Here is an 18,235-nt window from a genome sequence, read left to right on the forward strand (position 1 = left end):
ATCTACATGCAAAATTTGGTCTGTGTGTACATGTGTTTCCTAGGGAGACGGTGCATAGTGTTCAGAGGTTGAAGGGGTGTATTTTCCAAAAGTGAAGACACCACTCTTTCAAGGGGTTCCAGAACTTTTATCTGTTATTTTGGGAAACCAAAGTTTCTCAGAGCCACCTCTGGTGAGCGACGTTTCTATCAAGTTGGGCACTATTTCAGATCAGACACGTTTTCCCAGGAAAAATACCAGGAAGCCAAAGTCCTAGCTGCAACACTTGTTCTGGGGGTGTGGATCCCTGGCATTTCTGGGGTGCCCAACAAGAACCCGTTGGGCCTCACAGTAAGGTAAATCAAGATGGCGAGTCAATGTGAGGTCTGCGCTTAGGGTGTTGATTCTTGAATTTGCTTTGGACTCTTGGATGTTGGCATTTTCCACCGCGGGGCTTCGATGCTTCATGATAACTTACTATTTTTTCCTCAGAGACGCGTTATTTTATCCCGCTTCATAAGAAAGGCCAAAATTAATGTGGGGTCAGCTGTGCTTCGGTGTATCACTCAAAATGCAGGGCACAGCTCCACAGAAACTTTCCTTCAAGGAAAGTCTTTTCTTTGAGCACTTCCCCATCAAACGTAACCCTTAAGGCACTGTTCCCACCATTCTCTGCCTCCGTCAAGAAACTATGTCCTAGGTATTTAAAAAAAGTTTTTTTCAATATCCTGTAACGATGCAAACATGCACATTCCCCCTCCCATTTTTTAAAAATTGACTTTCCATTTTTGTTTTAACGAACCACTGCTCTCTAGGAGCTTTTTCTAACATGGAAATTTAAATATCATACAAATAAATTTAAATATCGTTCAGATTACATGAACTCTCCACTTCCACCAACCCCAGCTGCCAGACCTGCTGTGATCACACATCCTTTGTTTCTACAAACCATATAACAAGGTGACCTTGTTACTCTGAAAATCTCACTTTCATTTCAAGTCCACCCAGTTACCAATCTTCTTTCACACATGCGGCAATTCTCGGTCTCTCTTCGAAAATGTGGCCGAAGGTATAATAAAAGAGAGGCTAAAAAAAACCCCTGTTCCCTGCTTGTTCTCCTGGACCACAATCTTCCTCTGTCATTTCCTTTACACCAAAAGGTACCACCGTATTTGGAAAATAATCAGTTTTGGAAAAAGGTACCTTTACACTATTATTTCCAGAACAACAAGATGTACAGAAGGAGAAATTACAATCTGCTGAGAAAATTGCAGAATAATTTCCAACGCTATTTGCTATAATTTGACAATTCTATCTTAAGAGTCTAAGAACTGTATCATCGTGAGATGTCTCACAGCCATTATCCTAATTGAAATCTACTCAAATGGAATAGTTGCTTTTCAAGTCACATGAAGGTACATATAGACCAGAGATCCTCCCTATTAAGTCAAGGGATGGTTATACCTATAAAGTACGTCACCAAAGCAGTAAAGATCTTAGCTTCAAAATATCTTAATCATTTATCTTGATCTGTGCACGCACCAATCTAGAGAACTTCAAATGTTGACATACACACAAAATGAAGTATTGAACAATGCTCCTTTAAAAAAAATCAAAGTCAGGAAATGCAGACATGTTCTATTCATCTATCTGGTTTTCACTCCCAAGTTTTTGTTCTCCACACATTTTTATTGTTTTCTTTTAAACACACTGGACTTTTGGGGCGCCTGGGTGGCTCGGTTGGTTAAGCGTCTGACTTCGGCTTAGGTCATGATCTCGCGGTTCGTGAGTTCGAGCCCTGCATCAGGCTCTGTGCTGACAGCTCAGAGCCTGGGGCCTGCTTCTGATTCTGTGTCTCCCTCTCTCTCTGCTCCTCCCCTGCTTGCACTCTATCTCTCTCTCTCTTTCTCAAAAATAAATAAACAGTAAGAAAAATTAATTATAAACACACTGGACTTTTCACTTCTCTGTGTTCACCGAAGAGAAAAGTGGAATGGATAATCCCAAACAACTGACTTGGGAACGCACTGCATTTTTCAGTAGCTTCCCATTAAAATGGGTCTGTGTGGGAGGAACATAAACCAAGCAGACTGGAGTGGGAAGAGAGCCCCTGGGCACAACAGGGAGCAAAGGGAAACCAGCTAAAGGCTTAAAGACCAGCAAGAAATAATCTACTCAGATAACTGAGAGCCGATGCCATAACTTTCTCTGTTATTTAAAATCCACAGTGCTGACTCTTCATTAATTTTGGATGAATTTCACGGTAGGTTTTTTGTAATTACCAACAGCTTGCATTACTAGCTCATGAGATGGCTCTATCAATTCAGAGATCTGGTTTCCTAAGCAGAGCCTCCTGGATCACATGCCCACCTCCATGTGAAGGTTAATGCTGCCAAGGGGCTAATGAATCCTCAGAAGCAGCAAGAGTAGGAGACCTTCCTCCCAAACCGTTTCAGGGCCGGACCCCTGACTCCCCAGAGCACTAGGGAAGAAATTCGGAGAGGGGAAGAAGCTTAAGCTACGCAAGGTAGAAAATGATCACCTTTTACTGCAGTTTAAATTTCTGCTTGTTGCAATAATGCACATTTGTCGCCGATGCTCTCTTGTATGTTGGCCTGCCTCTGGAAGAACAGTCTTTCTGAAAGCAATAACTTCTGTCTTTTCTGCCTCTGGCAACATTGGAATAAGGAATATAAAACAGAATCCTACTTTCATGAGCACAGCTTGCCATCACAGGATACATATGAGGTCCACAAAGAAAGGTAGGAGCCTGTGACAGCAATGGCATATGTGTGTTCCTGGCCAGTCAGAGGCCACCAGAGCAGATGGCTGACTTCTGGGATAGAAGGGGGTGAGCTGAGACCCCCGGCATCCCAGGTAGGAGCAGGCTCCACCATCCAGAACCACACGAATGGAAGGACCAGCCTCTGGGTTCTCTGTCTAGCTCAGGTCCCCCTTTCTGGCTGCAGATAAGAATTACCAGACCTAACAGAAAAGTCAGTGACAGGGAACAGATTAACTTAGAACTCATTAAGAAAAAAAAAGGTGGGGGGAGGAGGAAAGGGAGGAAAATGAGGTGATGTAAGAGATAAACCCAAGAAAAATGAAAAGAGAGGCTTATGAGAAGTTAGGGAACAGTCAGGACACTGACCAAAAAAAAAAAAAAAAGACTGAAGAAACCAAGGACAAAATATCCTGGCACACGGTACGTGGCTTGTAGGACAAGTTTATCCAGTGCTCTCCCAACAAAGGATACCTTAAGGACTGGAAAAGGGGAGAGAGGACAGTAGGGAGGAAGGAGAATCTCAGGGACCCAGGGGTAGCCAGGGAGGACCAGTGAGAAGCCAGGCTTGCGTGCATGGACTCCCGCCCCTTAGAAACCTGCAGTCTGTGCTCTATGTTCTTTCACTTCTGTTAATCTGCCCCTCCTTTCTAAATAGCTGGCCTGAGAGTTTTCTAGATGAGTGGTACGGAGACTTTAGAGCTGGAGTCCCTCCTCAACTTTTCTCCTTCAAGGGCCGTTTGGAAACCTGATGAACATCAAAGACCCTACCACCACCAAATACAAAGACTTCACACTCAGTTTTCTAGAAGACATAGACTTCTCCCCTCCCCACCCCCCCAAAGGTTTTTTAAAACCCTGCTTGAAAGAACTCGTTACATGGTTCTGAGTGACAGGTTAAAAACTTTTTGATGTACACCCTTTGGAGGGTGGGTGCGTGGACTTTTAGAAGTCTGGGCAGAACAAAAGAGAGCAAGATGAAGTCCTGCCCCAAGAAAACAGTCTTAGTGCCTCCCAAATTTCCATGGTTTGTTTGTTTTTTTCCTAACTCTTGGAGCAAAGACCTTAATGGGAAAATAGGTGGTTCCTTTCTAGACTCTCTACAAACAACCAAAAAATTGAAAAGCAAACATTCCAAAACATACTTAAGTGCTTGCTTACGTTAAAAAAGAAAGAAAAACTGGCACACTGACTTACAAGCTATTAATCAGGAAGAAAACAATCTAATTAATCATTTGTAATTAAGAATTTATCGTGTTTAATGCCATGCGAATGCATGCTTTTAAGATTCTTCAAAGACCTCCCTAAAAAAGAATGACAAAGTGGGTGAAGACCTTCAAGAGACTCTCATTTAAGAGATTCACAGAAGACTGACTTTCACTGCAAAAGAGTCTGGACCTGCCCCACGACAGTCCCCAAGTACAGCCATTGCCTTGGGAGCAGCGTCATCTGCTGAATGCTCAAAGGATCACTGGGTAATCAGCCCATATTAACTTAGTGTGGGGATAATCCACTTGATAGGTCCTATCTCAAGCCCCAAAGAATTTGGCTTGAAATCATCGAGCCGGTTGGACGAGGGGTTCTGAAGCTAGTTTCGGGGCTTCCTGCTTGTCTGGCAAGGCCACTCCTTCCCTAAGCAAGAGCATCACGGTAGGTTTTTTGTAATCAGTCAGAGAAACTGATGTGTACCCTACAACAACGGGCAGAAATACAGACATGGATGAACCAGGTAACTACCCTCCTTTAAGGTAGCAAAAACCTTTCCTTTCCCCTTTAAATACCAATTTGGGCACCTGTGTGAACTCCTAAATTAGGAAAATGCAGCCAAAAAAAAAAAAAAAATCACACTTTTTTCCTTAGCTTGTTATAGAGTACCCACCTCACTCACCACTTACTAACCACCACTGTGCAGTGTTGGGTGACAGGCCACAGTACCCAATTGTAGCACTGTACAAGGGAGCCCAGAAGGAGCAGCATGCTATTTCTGGGAGAGGAAATTGCAGTTAATGGGTCAACTCTGACAGATAACACAAAATGGCTAAAATTCTTAGGCCACAGTACAGCTAAGACTTGTAATTTCTGGCAGACTTCTTCTAAGCTGTGGGTTATAGAAATATACATTTATTAAACATGTTTAAGAATTTAGTTTTTGCGATTAGCACTCTGGCATTATAAGTTCATACAGTTTGAAGGACCTCTTGACCATCTGCTCCAGAAAATTCCGGGCCCTGCACTTGCTACATTTGCTGCCAAAGCAACTCTATCACCGAATTCAGAAACTCAAGGTATGTTTTCTCCTTCCATAAGATTTTCATGCCACAAATCAGACCTCATGAAATAAAATTTGCTTCAAGCTGTTAAGCCTCTGCCAACACCCCTCTTGATCACAAAAGCTAGGCTGACCAAATGAGGTTGGTCTCTGGCTCAGAATATGATCAATAGTCATTTCTGTTGGGAGGTTTAGCCTTAAAAAAAAAAGTTAATGCTCCTGTTTTACTATTAACCTACCCCATCAGGATCGAATACCACTCATCACATCCCCATAGACATTATCCTACCCTGGGAAATTAAAACAAAAGCAACTCCTTTCCCATGGGTCTTCTCTGACTTATTTTCCATTTCGATCTTGCCTCTGAACTTAGCCAGGGCAAGCAGCTCGACTTTCCCCGAGGACAACTCCCTTCAGACTTCTAGTACAGGTACTGCAGTGTCTGCTCTGAACTCTTAGTGGGGGGAGGGGGGAGGCAGACGGAGACCAAGAAGGAGCCACGTTAAATCAGTCATTGCTATGGGGTGATACTCAAGAGGTCATTTCCATCAGGCATCTGGATTTGAAGACACCAAGATGGCTCCTGTTCAGCTTCCATGATAGCAGTTCCATCATTTTTATCAAAGGAAACAACAGTATAAGGTAGGAGATGCTCCAAGAGCAGGGGCTGTGGATCCAGCCAAGCCTAAACCCAAGCTCTGTGCTTATTTCTGGGCTGCGGTCGTAGGCTCCCTTGCCCTCCGCACACGGCTTTACCCTGTCCACAATGTCAACTGGCTTTTCCTTATTTGTCATCATTAGGTCCAAACAGCACCCTGTCCCCACGACACACACACACACACACACACACACACACACACACACACACTTCCCTCTACCTGCTCTCAGAGATGAAATATCAGCAAGGTAGTGCTAAACTTACCACATGGTCCACTTCTAATAAGTTGCCTAAAAACGTCTACATGATCTACGACATCTGCCAGGGGCCTCTTTTAAGATCTGTCTATGGAACACAATCATTGCCACCTCAGTCTGGTGGGCTGTCTGTCCTACAATTACATACCTGCCCCTGCTCTTTCCATCACAACAGGAATGCTCGCCACGAGCTTTCCGTGGTCAGGGCACACAGAGGGAATCTCTCCTGTGATTTTCCGTGGGGCCAGGGGTGCCCATGCCACTTTGCTCTATTCCAACCTACCAGCAGATCATATTTACCTGTTAAGGTTTCCAGTGCCTGGAGGCATTGGCTGCTCAGCCTCAGGCAGGAGTTTACAGATACGTGACCCCTTCCCTCCACACTGTTCTCAAGCAGCTTTGGTGCTAATTTCCATTTGAGACTTTCTGGGCACCACTTTGGTGGCCACACTGCTGCTGAGTCACACAGGTCTCTGTGTTGTCAGCTTCTGTAGATTTCCTGTACACTTTTCTCTTTTTCTTTTTATACTTTTCTCTTCTATCCCCTTAATATTCAGCTTAAAGCCCTTCCAACCAGACTTGCAAGTCTCCCAGAAAAGACATCACTCTGGTCTTCAATAAATACCTCCTCTCTGGTTATTAGATAACCTGGTCTAGGGACCCAGTCCCTTCTTCCAAAGCAAAGCAAAGGGAAAAAAAGTTACCAAGGAAACCAGCTAATGACATCCCACATCATTTTTCTCTTTCAGAATCACAATCACAAAAGTTGTAGAAGAAATTTAACCTCCATCTCTGCCTCAAGTCCATTTCCTTTCTAGAACTTCAAAGTTCCAGTGTAGATCCAGATGTCTCTTATGACTCCCTCCCATGTGACAGGTGATCTGAGGAGGGAGGCTCTTCCCCTCACCTGGAAACTGGCCTCAAGGAGAGGGCAAGTCACCCCACCTGCAGGGCCAGGTCTAAGTACAGCTGCCTCCCCAACAGGCATTCTCCCCAAATCAGGAAGCTTCTTCCCCTCCCACTGCTGCCTAGAGCCCTCTTCAGGGCTCATCTGGCATTATTTTTGAGTAATACCAGGGGCTATTAAACACCTGCTGAACACCTCCAAGGGCAGAGTGCTCTGGTTTGTCGATGGGAGTGAGGACAGGGGAGGGGGGTGTGAGAGGGAGGAGATACAAATACGAACAGGGCACAATCCCTATCTTCTAGAAGGAAAGTAAGACTACTCTATCCCTGACTGTGGACCACATGTGGAAGACTCTAACCTTGAGGCCTCAATTTGGAGACCCATGCTACTGATGACGTACTTCGGCAAAGAGAGCCACTTCCTGAAGCTGGAACAGGAAGCCCTTCCAGAAGAGAGGGCCACCCTTACAACCTGGCCCATACGAAGGTTTCGGAAGGTAGGACAACCCCCAGCCTGGGGACTTGTGTTTGCTGCCAGGAGGATGTGGAGGCGCAGAGGAGACGGGCTGAGGGCCCGGGCTGTCTTGGTCACCTCTTTCTTCCCAGCACATAGTAGATGCTCAATGAGCATGTTTCAAAAATGGTTGACAGTTTTCAAGAATAGATTTAAGAGCAAATCAGGAGAACAGCTTTTCTGAAAAACAGGCACCAAGGGAAGTGTAATACCAGTGAGTTGCAGAGTATGTACAGCCAATGTTTTCTGCCAGGAGTAATTTACATTTGTCTTCACTGCAAATGCAAGCCGGCCCTTACCTAGTCCTTTACGAAGTGATATGATTTTTCTCTTTAAACCTCTCCTGAATGGTCTCTCTCTCTCCCATTTCACTGCCACTGCTCTGGTCCAAATGACCACCTTTTTGCTTGGAAGACAGCAGCATCCCCCTCATGGCTCTCCCCACGGCGACTTCCATCTATTTACCCCACTGTCATGGGAGTGATTTTAAAAAATGCCCTAATGCGGGGGCACGTGGCTGGCTCAGTCAGTAGAGCATGTGACTCTTGATCTCAGGGTCTTGAGTTCAAACCCCCCATTGGGGGTAGAGCTTACTGAAAAAAAATATTAAATTAAAAAAAATTCCTAATATGAGCATGTCACATTCTTGCCCAACACCCCAAGAGAGCCTCTTGTTGCTCGTGGGTTAAGATCCATATTCTGAAAAGTGCTGTGTGATCTAGTCCCTCCTGCCTTCTGCTTCAGCTGGGCCACATGGCTCTCTCCTCCTAGTTTATGTTCCAGGCACCTTTCTGTTCCCAGGAGGAAGGGACGGAGGCCTGCTCGGAACCACCTGCTCCCTCTTCAGGAAACAGCTCCGCCCGCTCACCTCGCTCCCTTTTGTTCTCGGCCTTTGTAGCCCTTCTCACCATTTCTCATGACATATTTTTTAGTAGACATCTGCTTTTCTCCTTCTCCCAGGAGGGCAAGGACCTCGTCAATTTTGCTCACCCCCATATACCCAGTACCTGGCACACTATCTGACCCATTGTGCAAGCTTCTTAAATGTTTGTTGGGTCATAAATGAATGAATGAATGCAAGTACAGTAGAAAACAAGGAGCAACTTGAGAAACGCTCTTTAAAATTTGGGTTCATTGAAGGGATCGAACAGTTTTTATAGCAGAATAACTCAGAAAGGGAAATAAGGGGGAAAACAGTCCACGGGAATTCATCCTTGGAGTATCCAGTGGGTTCAGATCCATCTTACAAAAGAAGCAAGTTCTGCGCCCTTGACCCAGACTTCAAATGCATTCTCCTGTCAAGTTGCAAGGGCGGCCCTCTAGTCTGGATGGGCCTCCTGTCCCAGCCTCAGGAGGCATCACTCTCACTGAGTATGTGATCGGGGGCGCGGGGCTCCAATTTGAGACCCCAGGTTACAGGCTTCCGTGTGCAGCCGAGTCAGGGATGCCTACTTTTCACAAGCAAGTCCATGAGGGCTTGTAAGAAATGTCCATTTAGGATTCTGAATTTTAACTACCAACACCAGTCCTGTAATTAGGCAGCATGCAACAATTTTTTTTTTTCCTGGGACCATATCTACCATATAATTTTATATTCCAAAGATACATTTACACTGATAGAAAATCCACCAATAATGCTTCAAATTGAAACTATCTTGGAACAAGATTAGGAAAATGTCACTAATTATTGCAACAATGATAGATCCACGGGGCTCATTATGTTATTCTTTTGTGAATTTAAGAAACGTTTCCAGGGGCGCCTGGGTGGGTGGCTCAGTCAGTGGAGCATCCCACTTTGGCTAGGGTCGTGGTCTCGCGGTTCATGGGTTCCAGCCCCGCGTCAGGCTCTGTGCTGACAGCTCAGAGCCTGGAGCCCGCTTCAGATTCTGTGTCTCCCTCTCTCTCTGCCCCTCCCCTGCTCTCAGTCTCCTCTCTGTCTCTCAAAAATAAATAAACATTAAAAAAAATTTTTTTTTAATGTAAAAAATGTTTCCAGAATAAAGAGAAAATTTTAAAGGAACGAATGCAATTATATACAAATTTGATCAGTTCTAACAGATACTCTGCAGGATAAATACAAATTTTGATATGGCTGGGTCTATACTATTTTACTAAACATCCCAAACCAGGCCAAAGAACCAAAGCCAGTGACTCCTTTTATGAAATTTCTTCCTATATGATCCTGACGTGTGGCGGCTTCCCTGAGAAAGCACCACACCAAATCTCATAGGGCATGGAGTTCAGGCAGGCACTGCACTTAGCAACTCTGAGTTGTCACATTTGATCACCAGCCTCTGGCCTCTGTCTCCTCTTATAAGGAAAAAAAAAAAAAAAAAAAAAGGCTAAAAATTGACCTCCCGTGTCCAAACACGAATGCAGACAACTGCAGGAAGGAGCAGAGGAACACTGCTTCTGGTCCCCGCTTGCTTCCACCCGAACACAGCACCCACAGCCTTTGGAGCAGAGGCCCCATGGCAAGTGCTCCCCATGCACAGGTGCTCAATGTTAGCGCATGACAGACGGACCAACACTGAGCTACCGCAGAATGCGTCCAGCAGACACACATATTAGCTATCTTAGTCTCCTCTTCAGCCCTGCGGTCACTTTACACACGGAATGATGGAAAATGCTGACCGAGAACAGTGGCTTACCCACTCCAGGTCAAGTTCTCCACTGTGTGAGAATCAGCAGACCCTCGCCCCCAGCCCTTCCTATACATGCCTGGCACTGTTCTCCAGACTTCGCAGACATCAGCTCATTCAATCCTGATGGCAGTTGGAGGCGGGAAACTGAGGCACCACGAGGCTAAGAAATCCTCGAGGCCCCTGAAGCAATGCCTGGCTCCTGAGCCCTGGCTCTTCATCTCTATGCACGGCTCTTCATCTCTATGCACGGCTCTCCCTGGGTCTCCCTGTGACGCCTCCTTCCCCATCCTCGCCCCTCCTCCCCACAGCCACACTTTCCACATGCCGCTCCCTCTTGAAATGCTTCCCTGGACACTCCCCATGCTGGCTGGCTCCCTTTCTTCCTGCTCAGTGCACTGTTCTTCCCATTCAGAGGAAGGAGCCTTCACACTTCTCACAGTGTAATATATACACACAATGCATACATCTCGACTTGTTTATTGCCTGCACTAGATAATGTGCTGTATGCCGGGCAGAGACCACATCTGTTTTGCTCCCCACTGGATCTCCAACACCAGGCACAATCGTTGGCTCTGGTAGATGCTCAAATATTTATTGACTGAGTAACAGTCATTGTTCAGTCAGTCCTTTCAATGGCAAGATTTTTAAATTCTCTATTTCAAGCCCCAAATGATAAATAGAACCATCTTTAGGAACACTGCTTAAAAAGACAGCATTAGATGTAAGAAAGAATTTAAAATTGAATAAGAGAACAGGCCAGCTTATGTCAGCTGTAAGAAACAACAGAGAAATGAAACTCAGAAAATGCATATTGTGATTCTGAAAGATTATTTGCAGGAGCAATCCAAGGGGTGGGTTTAAATCTCAAATCCCAAATAAGCTTACCACTGAAGAGGGTTCCTCTTGCCCTGGGCCATTCTCAGTTGTTAGGATAAGCCGGGGAGGCACTCAATTTGTTAGCTCCAATAAACTTCTTAGTAGGGCAAAGCCCTCAGAACCAGCATTTCAGGCAAACCCAAAAGAGAGAGGTTACCTGATTGTTTCAAAGCCAACCCACGTTTCCTATCCCACCAGCTTCCACACGGAAAGGCTGCTGGATTCTGCTCTCAATGGTCCCACTTATGCTCACAGTGACCCAGGTTCTGGCTTCTGTTCATCAAAGAAAAACTTTGCCTTTCAGGGACTTAAGTCGCCTACAACTCCCATAGGGGTTATTCTTTACCTTGAACAAAGTTCTCCCAGTACACAGCAGATGTCCTGAACAAGAACTCAAATTTAAACAGGTGTTGCGTACATGAGAAAAGAGTAGGATATTTGTGACTCAAAGCAGGGGAAATCTAGGAGCACCTGAATGGCTCAGTGAGGCATCTGACTCTTGACTTCATCTCAGGTCATGATCTCATGGTTTGTGACATCGAGCCCCAGGTAGATTCAATATTCTCTCTCTCTCTCTCTCTCTCTCTCTCTCTCCCTCCCTCCCTCCCTCCCTCCCTCCCTCTTCCCCACTCATGCACTCTTGCACGCTCTCTCTCTCAAAATTAATAAATAAAGTTAAAAAATAAAGCAGGGGGAATCCTGCTTTTGAACTGGAAAACTCCTAGGGCACATGGCTTGAGAGGATTCCCAGACAAGGCAGGGTCCATCGGAAACAACCATAGCGCTCATACAGGTAGCAACATTAGCCCTCATCCTTGCTGTGTGATCACAGACAAGTTACTTACTTCTCTGAACCTCAGTGTTCTCATCTTAAATAAGACTGATAGTGGGATCTACTACTCATAGGGCGATGTGAGATTTAAAAAGTAGAGACAGTGCCTGGCACACAGCAATTCTCCATCAATGATAGTCGACTCATTTGTTATCACCTGACTATTGTTTTCTGCTTTACAAAGCACTATCACAAACACCCAAGTGAGACTTCAAGGAATCCTGAACGAAGTGAGTGTCTTTCAACCATTTAATTTCTCAGATCCTTAGTTCATAAACTGGCATAATCTACGATACTGTGTTGGAGGGGGTCGGGGGAGGAGACTGAGAAATCAAGTCCTCATTTTGGAAAAGAGACCCTTGAGGCTCAGAGTGGTGAAATGAGCCCAAGAACTCACATAATAAAACCCTAGGACTAGAGCAGGGCTTCCGAAGGCCACTCTAGTGCTGTCTCTACCTCACCTACTGCTAGTCAAGGGCTTCTGTACTTTCATGACCAGCTAGCCTCCTTCTGATTAATCTCCCAGACACTTTGCCCAAAGCAATTAAACATTAGAAGTTTTGAAAGGGGAAACACAGAATCTTGTATATAACCTTGAGGTGCTTTAAACTTCACACGTGAGAGCATTCGCATCAGTGTAGGTTTCCAATCTTCTTATAACGATATTTCTTTTTAACTCAGGATTTAAAGTTGACAAAAACCTTAATGAATAGGCAGGACAAAGGGAGTTGTCTGTCCATGGCTCATCAGCTCCTGAAGTTAACACTTCTCATGGGGACAAGAGTCAGCCAAAGGACAGAGTTCCAGGCAAACTGGAAAACGCTCCTCTGGCCCACAGATCATGGATTAGTGCCTAAACTCCAAGTGGTAAATCTTCTGAGATGTCCCCAGCTTTTCCAGAGTGACCCACCACTTAACCCTAGCCCTGTCATTCAATAGCATCCACTGATACTGGGTACTCACTATGTGCCAGGCATGTGAGCGACTTCGTGTAATCCTCACGACTACCTATAAAGAATATGCTACTATGGTTCATCTGAGACCCCACTACTGTACGATGTACCATTATTTTATGTGCAAAAAGAGGACATCGCTGCCAACTACAACTGTGAGACCCCATACATCATGAGACACTTATCTTCACAAATGTTAAGATGAGACAAACTGTACATATCTTAGCACGGCTGAAATGTGCATACTGTCCCCGTTTTACAGATAAAGAAACTGAAGTATAGAGAGAAAAAAAAAAAATTCGCCCAAAGTCACAGAGCTGCTAAATGGAAGCACTGGGATGCCCCCTGGTAAGTATGGGCAGTAAACTCAAATCTCCCAGCAGCCACGTGAATTACCCAAAACGGTACCAGGCAGAGAGGCAGGACACAGGGCGCTAATTCTTGGTCCACCGTGAGCATATTAACTGTAGCAATTCTCTGAACATCTCTGAACCTGACCTTCCATATGTCCAAAGAAGGCACTGTGCTAGAACTGCGATTCCTCTTCTGGGAGAAGCCATGGAGTCCAATGGAAAAAGCAGGCTTTGGAATCAGAAAGTTCTAGACTGAAATTCTTGCTCCACCGTCTAACCCGCTTATCACTCTAGACAAGTTACTGAACTGCTCTGAGCCTCAGTTCCCTCCCTCTTCCATAAAATGAGGCTACCACAACCTATCTCCCTTAGAGCGCTGCTCAAGGACTGGAGATATGTATGTGTATATATATCTCCTACTGGAGGCAGGGAGAGGGGGAGAGGGGGAGAGGGAGAGAGGGAGAGGGACAGAGAAAAGAGAGAGAAAGAGAGAGAGGGAGGGAGAGGGAGAGGGAGAGGCAGAGGAGAGAGAGGGAGGGAGGGCGAGAAAGGAGTACATAGCAGAGTTGGAATTAAACAAATGCTCTCTTTTCTGTATTAGCTGCCTTCTGCTTTGGGACAGGATCAAACAACAAACGTTCCCTGCAACCTCAACAATTCCCAAGGGGGACGCTCAGGAGAGCCCAAGGGTCAGACAGAAGAAAGCAGATGCTGAGGGATACTCAGGCCCAGAAAATGAAGTGGAAACATCTGGCGGCCAGGGACGATGTTTGTTTCATGAACTTCCAAATTTTTGAACAAATAAATTGCTAGAAGGAAGACGGAACAGGAGCCAACACCATGAAAAGATACTGGCCAACAGATACGAGGATGCAGATGGGTTTATACCAAACCTGACACAGAAAACCATTCTCTGAAGTTTCAGTTTGACACCAAAAGTGATCTACAGTGGGAAGACTCTCCCCTGTTGTTCTGTTTTGTTCTTACACTAAGTAATATTCGGTGTATTTCTCCCTTTCTTTCCTCAAGGACTTCAGAAGATCCTTAAAAGAGAGCTTTTTTGACTTGGCGGGAAGGCGAATCATACCACATGTAGAAACAAACTCTCCACCCGTTTTGGTTTTTTCCACCACAACCCACAATGCCTGGCAGTTTCTGGCACACTATCGGCTCAATAAAAATTAGCTGAATGAATATTTTTCAACTCTACGCGATTTCTTTTGGATGAAGACTCCAAAACATCTTGTCCGTTGATTCTACCTGAAAAACCTAATCTCTCCTGCTGCTTTTCCAGAAGTATTCTAAAAACATAATCTCTAATAAACAAACAATACCTTCGGTATGTGTGGTATCTCCAATCCTGTCACAGGGCCACATGCTACTTTCTTCCAACCTCCAAGCCCCGGACACTCAGCCCAAGCACACTCTTGCACTTCCCTTCCCTCCCTCCCTCCGTCCGTCCCAGCCCCCGGGGGGACTTGTCAGTTGTTGCAATGACCACCATCTTGATTTGAATCAGGTTGCTAATCTCCTTCCTCTCAGGCATAGCACCCCTTCCTGGAGATAAATGCAGGCCAAGTTGAGTTCGCCCACAGCCCTCTCTGCACATGGACTTGAGGCCTTCACGGACACTCCCGGAGAGGCCCGTGTGAAAGAAAGAAGCTGTATGGCAAAAGGCCCGCTCTCTCCCCAACACCTTGGGAGGCTTACTTGTTTTCCGTAAGTGTAGACCAACTACCAATTCTTGGAAGAACTTGAAATACCAAAACAGCTTAAGGGTTGAGTAAGAACTAATAGAAATGGCTGTCTGACTCTTTCAATACCTCCTTTGAGACAAGCTTCACTGTGTCACCTGGTTCTAAACTCACAAACCCGGCCTGCTCAAATACCCCCTATCCTGGACTTCAAGGATCATTTGCCCCTCTGATTTTCCTCATTGGTCTCCATGTAAAAGTCACTCATTGTTTTCCTTCCAGCTTACATCTGGCTCCTGAAAGGAATCCTTTAAATCCTTTGATGAGAACCATCAAAATGTGCAGAAGGCCGACTCCTTTCAATTCCTGTGCAGAGCAGAACCACGGTGGACTTCAAACAGGAATGTGGTACCACCCCTGCCTTCAAGGAGCCCACGCTTTCCCTTCAACTCTAAAAAAGTATGTCCGCCCGGCGCAGTGTCTGTAAAAACGTAGTGACAAAGTACTTCATAGCTTCGGAGAGCGAGCGAGGGTGGAAACAGACTTTGCCCTTACATTTGATGCCCCGTAACCATGACGACCGATGGTTTAAGTAACCATCAACCCACTGAGGGGCTACGTTTTCCAAAAACCGTTTGCAAAAGGGGAAAACTCCCCTGCACCAACTCCCGCGTCGGCCGTGCGATCTGGGCGGCGTGCGTGGTGCAACCGGAGTAGCTGTGCGTTCCTCCTCCCGGTGCCTCGGTCTCGCTGGGGTGCGAGCCAGCGGCCGGCAGCCCCAGCCTACACCGTCACACCCGCGCTCCCGGGCAGGGCACCTGGCGTTAGGCCTCAGCCCAATGTCACTTGTTAACCTTCCGATCCCCCGGCTCTCGGCACGCCGCCGCCTCCTGTCTGAGGCACGCAAACCACCCCACCGCCACCCGCGATTTCCAAGGAGTTGGAGAAAAACAACCTGAGCGCTGCCGGCCCCTGACAGATCCGCGTAAAAGTAACTGCGGTTCTCGACTTCCAAGCATTTAGTGACGCGGGCGAGGGGGGCGGCAGGAGCCGGGGGGCCCATTCATAAAATTACGAGCTGTTTTCCTTTAGTTTGCGAGTGGACGGCCCTCCCTGGCCCGGGCCGAGCCCGGAGCCCGGAGCCCGGAGCCCGGAGCCCGCGGACGGCAGGCTGGAGGGGATGGGCCGGCCGGCGCCTCCGTTTGGGGTCAAGCCCAAACCGCCACGCCCGACCCCAAACGAACGAGGCGTTCGCCCGGGGGCGTCGCGGGTGGGCGTCTCCCGTTAACGCCGCGTCGTGACAGCGGGGCGGGATCCCGGGAGGGGGACGATCCCCTTGCCCCGCAGCACCAACGGCCGCCGGCCCCCGGCACAGTCGGGACCCTGCGGGGTCGGGCCGCCCCCCGCCCGGGCCTTCTCCGCGGGCGCTCCCTCCACCGCGCCCCGCCCGGCCCCGGTCGCGCTCACCCCGGCTCCGCTGGCTGCTTCATTGTACTGCGCCGGCGCCCGTGCTCCGCGGCCGCCGCGGCTCCGGCTCGGGCTCGGGCTCCGGCCGCTGTCCTGCCGCCCGCCCGCCCCCGGGCACCGGCCGCCCCGCCCCGCCGGCGGACCCGCCCCGCGCCCGCGGCCGCCGCCACCAACCAGAGGGCCGCAGGGGCGGAGCAGGCCGCGCGCCAGACACGGCCAATCCAGCCCCTACCCGCGCGCCGAGGAGCGACCGCGGAAATGGGCGCGCGATTGGTCAGGTCTGTTAAAGGGACCGCCGCCCACAGGGCTAGAGGGGCGGTGACACGGTTACCTGCAGAGTCCGGGTGGGAGGGGTAAGAGCTCCTCTTCTCTCCCAGCTCAGCTGCGGCGCTTTCTCCAGTTCTTTGCACTTACTAATTTCCTCTTCCTGCAGCCTAGCAAACAAGTGGGGGCAGAACGTGCCCTGGCCGAAGGGAGAAACTGAGGCTGCGAGAGCCAGGGGTTTCCCGGTGGGCGTATTCACTCAAATTTGGGTTTTAGAAGGCCGTCATCTATCCCGTCCAATCCCAGAAATTCGCTTCAAAAGACACATCCTCAGCTTCACCCTGGAGGATTTTAACATAAAGATCCCTGGGTCCCACCAGAGTCTCTCATTTCCTACTTCTGGAACGGGACTGGGGAAAATACGCATTTTTCAACATCCCTCCCCCGACGTGAGTCTAATGTAGGTGTTACAAGATCCACACACACTCAGGTGCGTATTTCGAGTCCATCATAGTAATGGAATTCAAAGTCAGCTGCCAAAAATAAAGCTAAACTCTCTTTTATCCTCAAAATCAGTAATATGGCTGGGAGACTTTCTAGCTGGGCTGGAGGCCACCTACTAAGAAACTCAGAGCAGCTGGCTGAGTGGGTCCTGCTAAGAACTGAATTTGAAGGGAACTGGGCTGGGATGAGGTAACAAACCAGTCTTGTTCTCTGAGTAGTAAGACAATGCTGAAATATCTTAATGGCAAACACACCCTTCCTCATTGCTGTGACCAGACCCAGTCATAAGCCCAGGAGGGTGCCTTGCCCCTCTGGAGGTCCCTTCCAGTGCCATCGAGTCCTGCCTACTCTCCCAGCCCCCCTCCTCTTCTCATCCTCCGTGTCCCAGGTATGCATCTGACTGAAAAGTCACTGCCTTCAATTTCAAGGTCAGCCTCTTCCACCTAGACCCCTCCTATGAGGAGCAAATAGCTTCCACAGAACAACCCATATTTTGCTGTAATATCTGTTGGGTTCCGGGTTTGTCAGAGATATCTCCACACACACATTGATCACCCTTGTCAGGGTTAAGTCTCTGGGTTGCTGATATCACTGCCTGGTATTACCATGTCTCCTCTTGGTTCCCAAAGGAAAAGGAACTCTTCCTCAACAGGAGAGGGCTCCATTCATGCATATCTGGAAATGTGCAACAAGGGCCATTATCAGTGGAGAAACAGCTCCCAAACTCTTCTTGGCCATATCTTAAAACCTCCACCTCAGTGGGGGGTCGGAGGATAGGCCCTGAAACTGCACCACTTGAAGCTGGCAAGATGCATCTCAAGAGTCCCCACCCCCCCCCATGCTCATTTCAAGCCCTACATAAATATTAGATTAATTAATACTATATCAACCTGACCTCGAACTAGAGTCCAGTAAGATCCAGCATGAACACTCAGAAGGATCCCTTCTTTTTGAAAAGTGAGTAACTTGGATGCTTTGAAAAACAAATGGATATATAATAACATAATAATATTAACACTTCATACCTAGTAAGAACCTGCTCTGCACCTTACTAAGCCTAGGACTTTGTACATATTGTCATTGAAACCTCGCAATAATCCTGTGTGGTAGATAGGATTGCTGTTTCCTCCATTTTATGGATGCAGAAACTGAAGGCCAGAGAGGATTGCTGATGAGTCCAAGATCACAAGACTAGCTAAAGAAAGAGCCAGCATTCATGACCCTAATCACCAGGATCCTCCTAACTGCTCCGCTCCAGTGCCTGCCAAATGCCCTTTGTTCC

General features: G+C 47.4%; 1 protein-coding gene across 3 annotated transcripts in view; it reads right to left on the reverse strand.

The window, feature by feature from the left end:
• The window catches only part of TEX2 (testis expressed 2), a 105,306-nt gene extending 89,000 nt beyond the window's left edge, over positions 1-16,306 (reverse strand). For 2 of the 3 annotated variants that reach the window (XM_049637640.1, XM_049637642.1), the window contains exon 1: positions 16,186-16,306. The gene's annotated coding sequence lies outside the window, so the exon portion shown is untranslated. The other variant, XM_049637643.1, reaches the window with a different exon arrangement.
• Between the last annotated feature and the right edge of the window lie 1,929 nt (positions 16,307-18,235).

The sequence above is a fragment of the Panthera uncia genome, chromosome E1, assembly GCF_023721935.1.
Source record: "Panthera uncia isolate 11264 chromosome E1, Puncia_PCG_1.0, whole genome shotgun sequence".
Classification (NCBI taxonomy): Eukaryota; Metazoa; Chordata; class Mammalia; order Carnivora; family Felidae; genus Panthera; species Panthera uncia.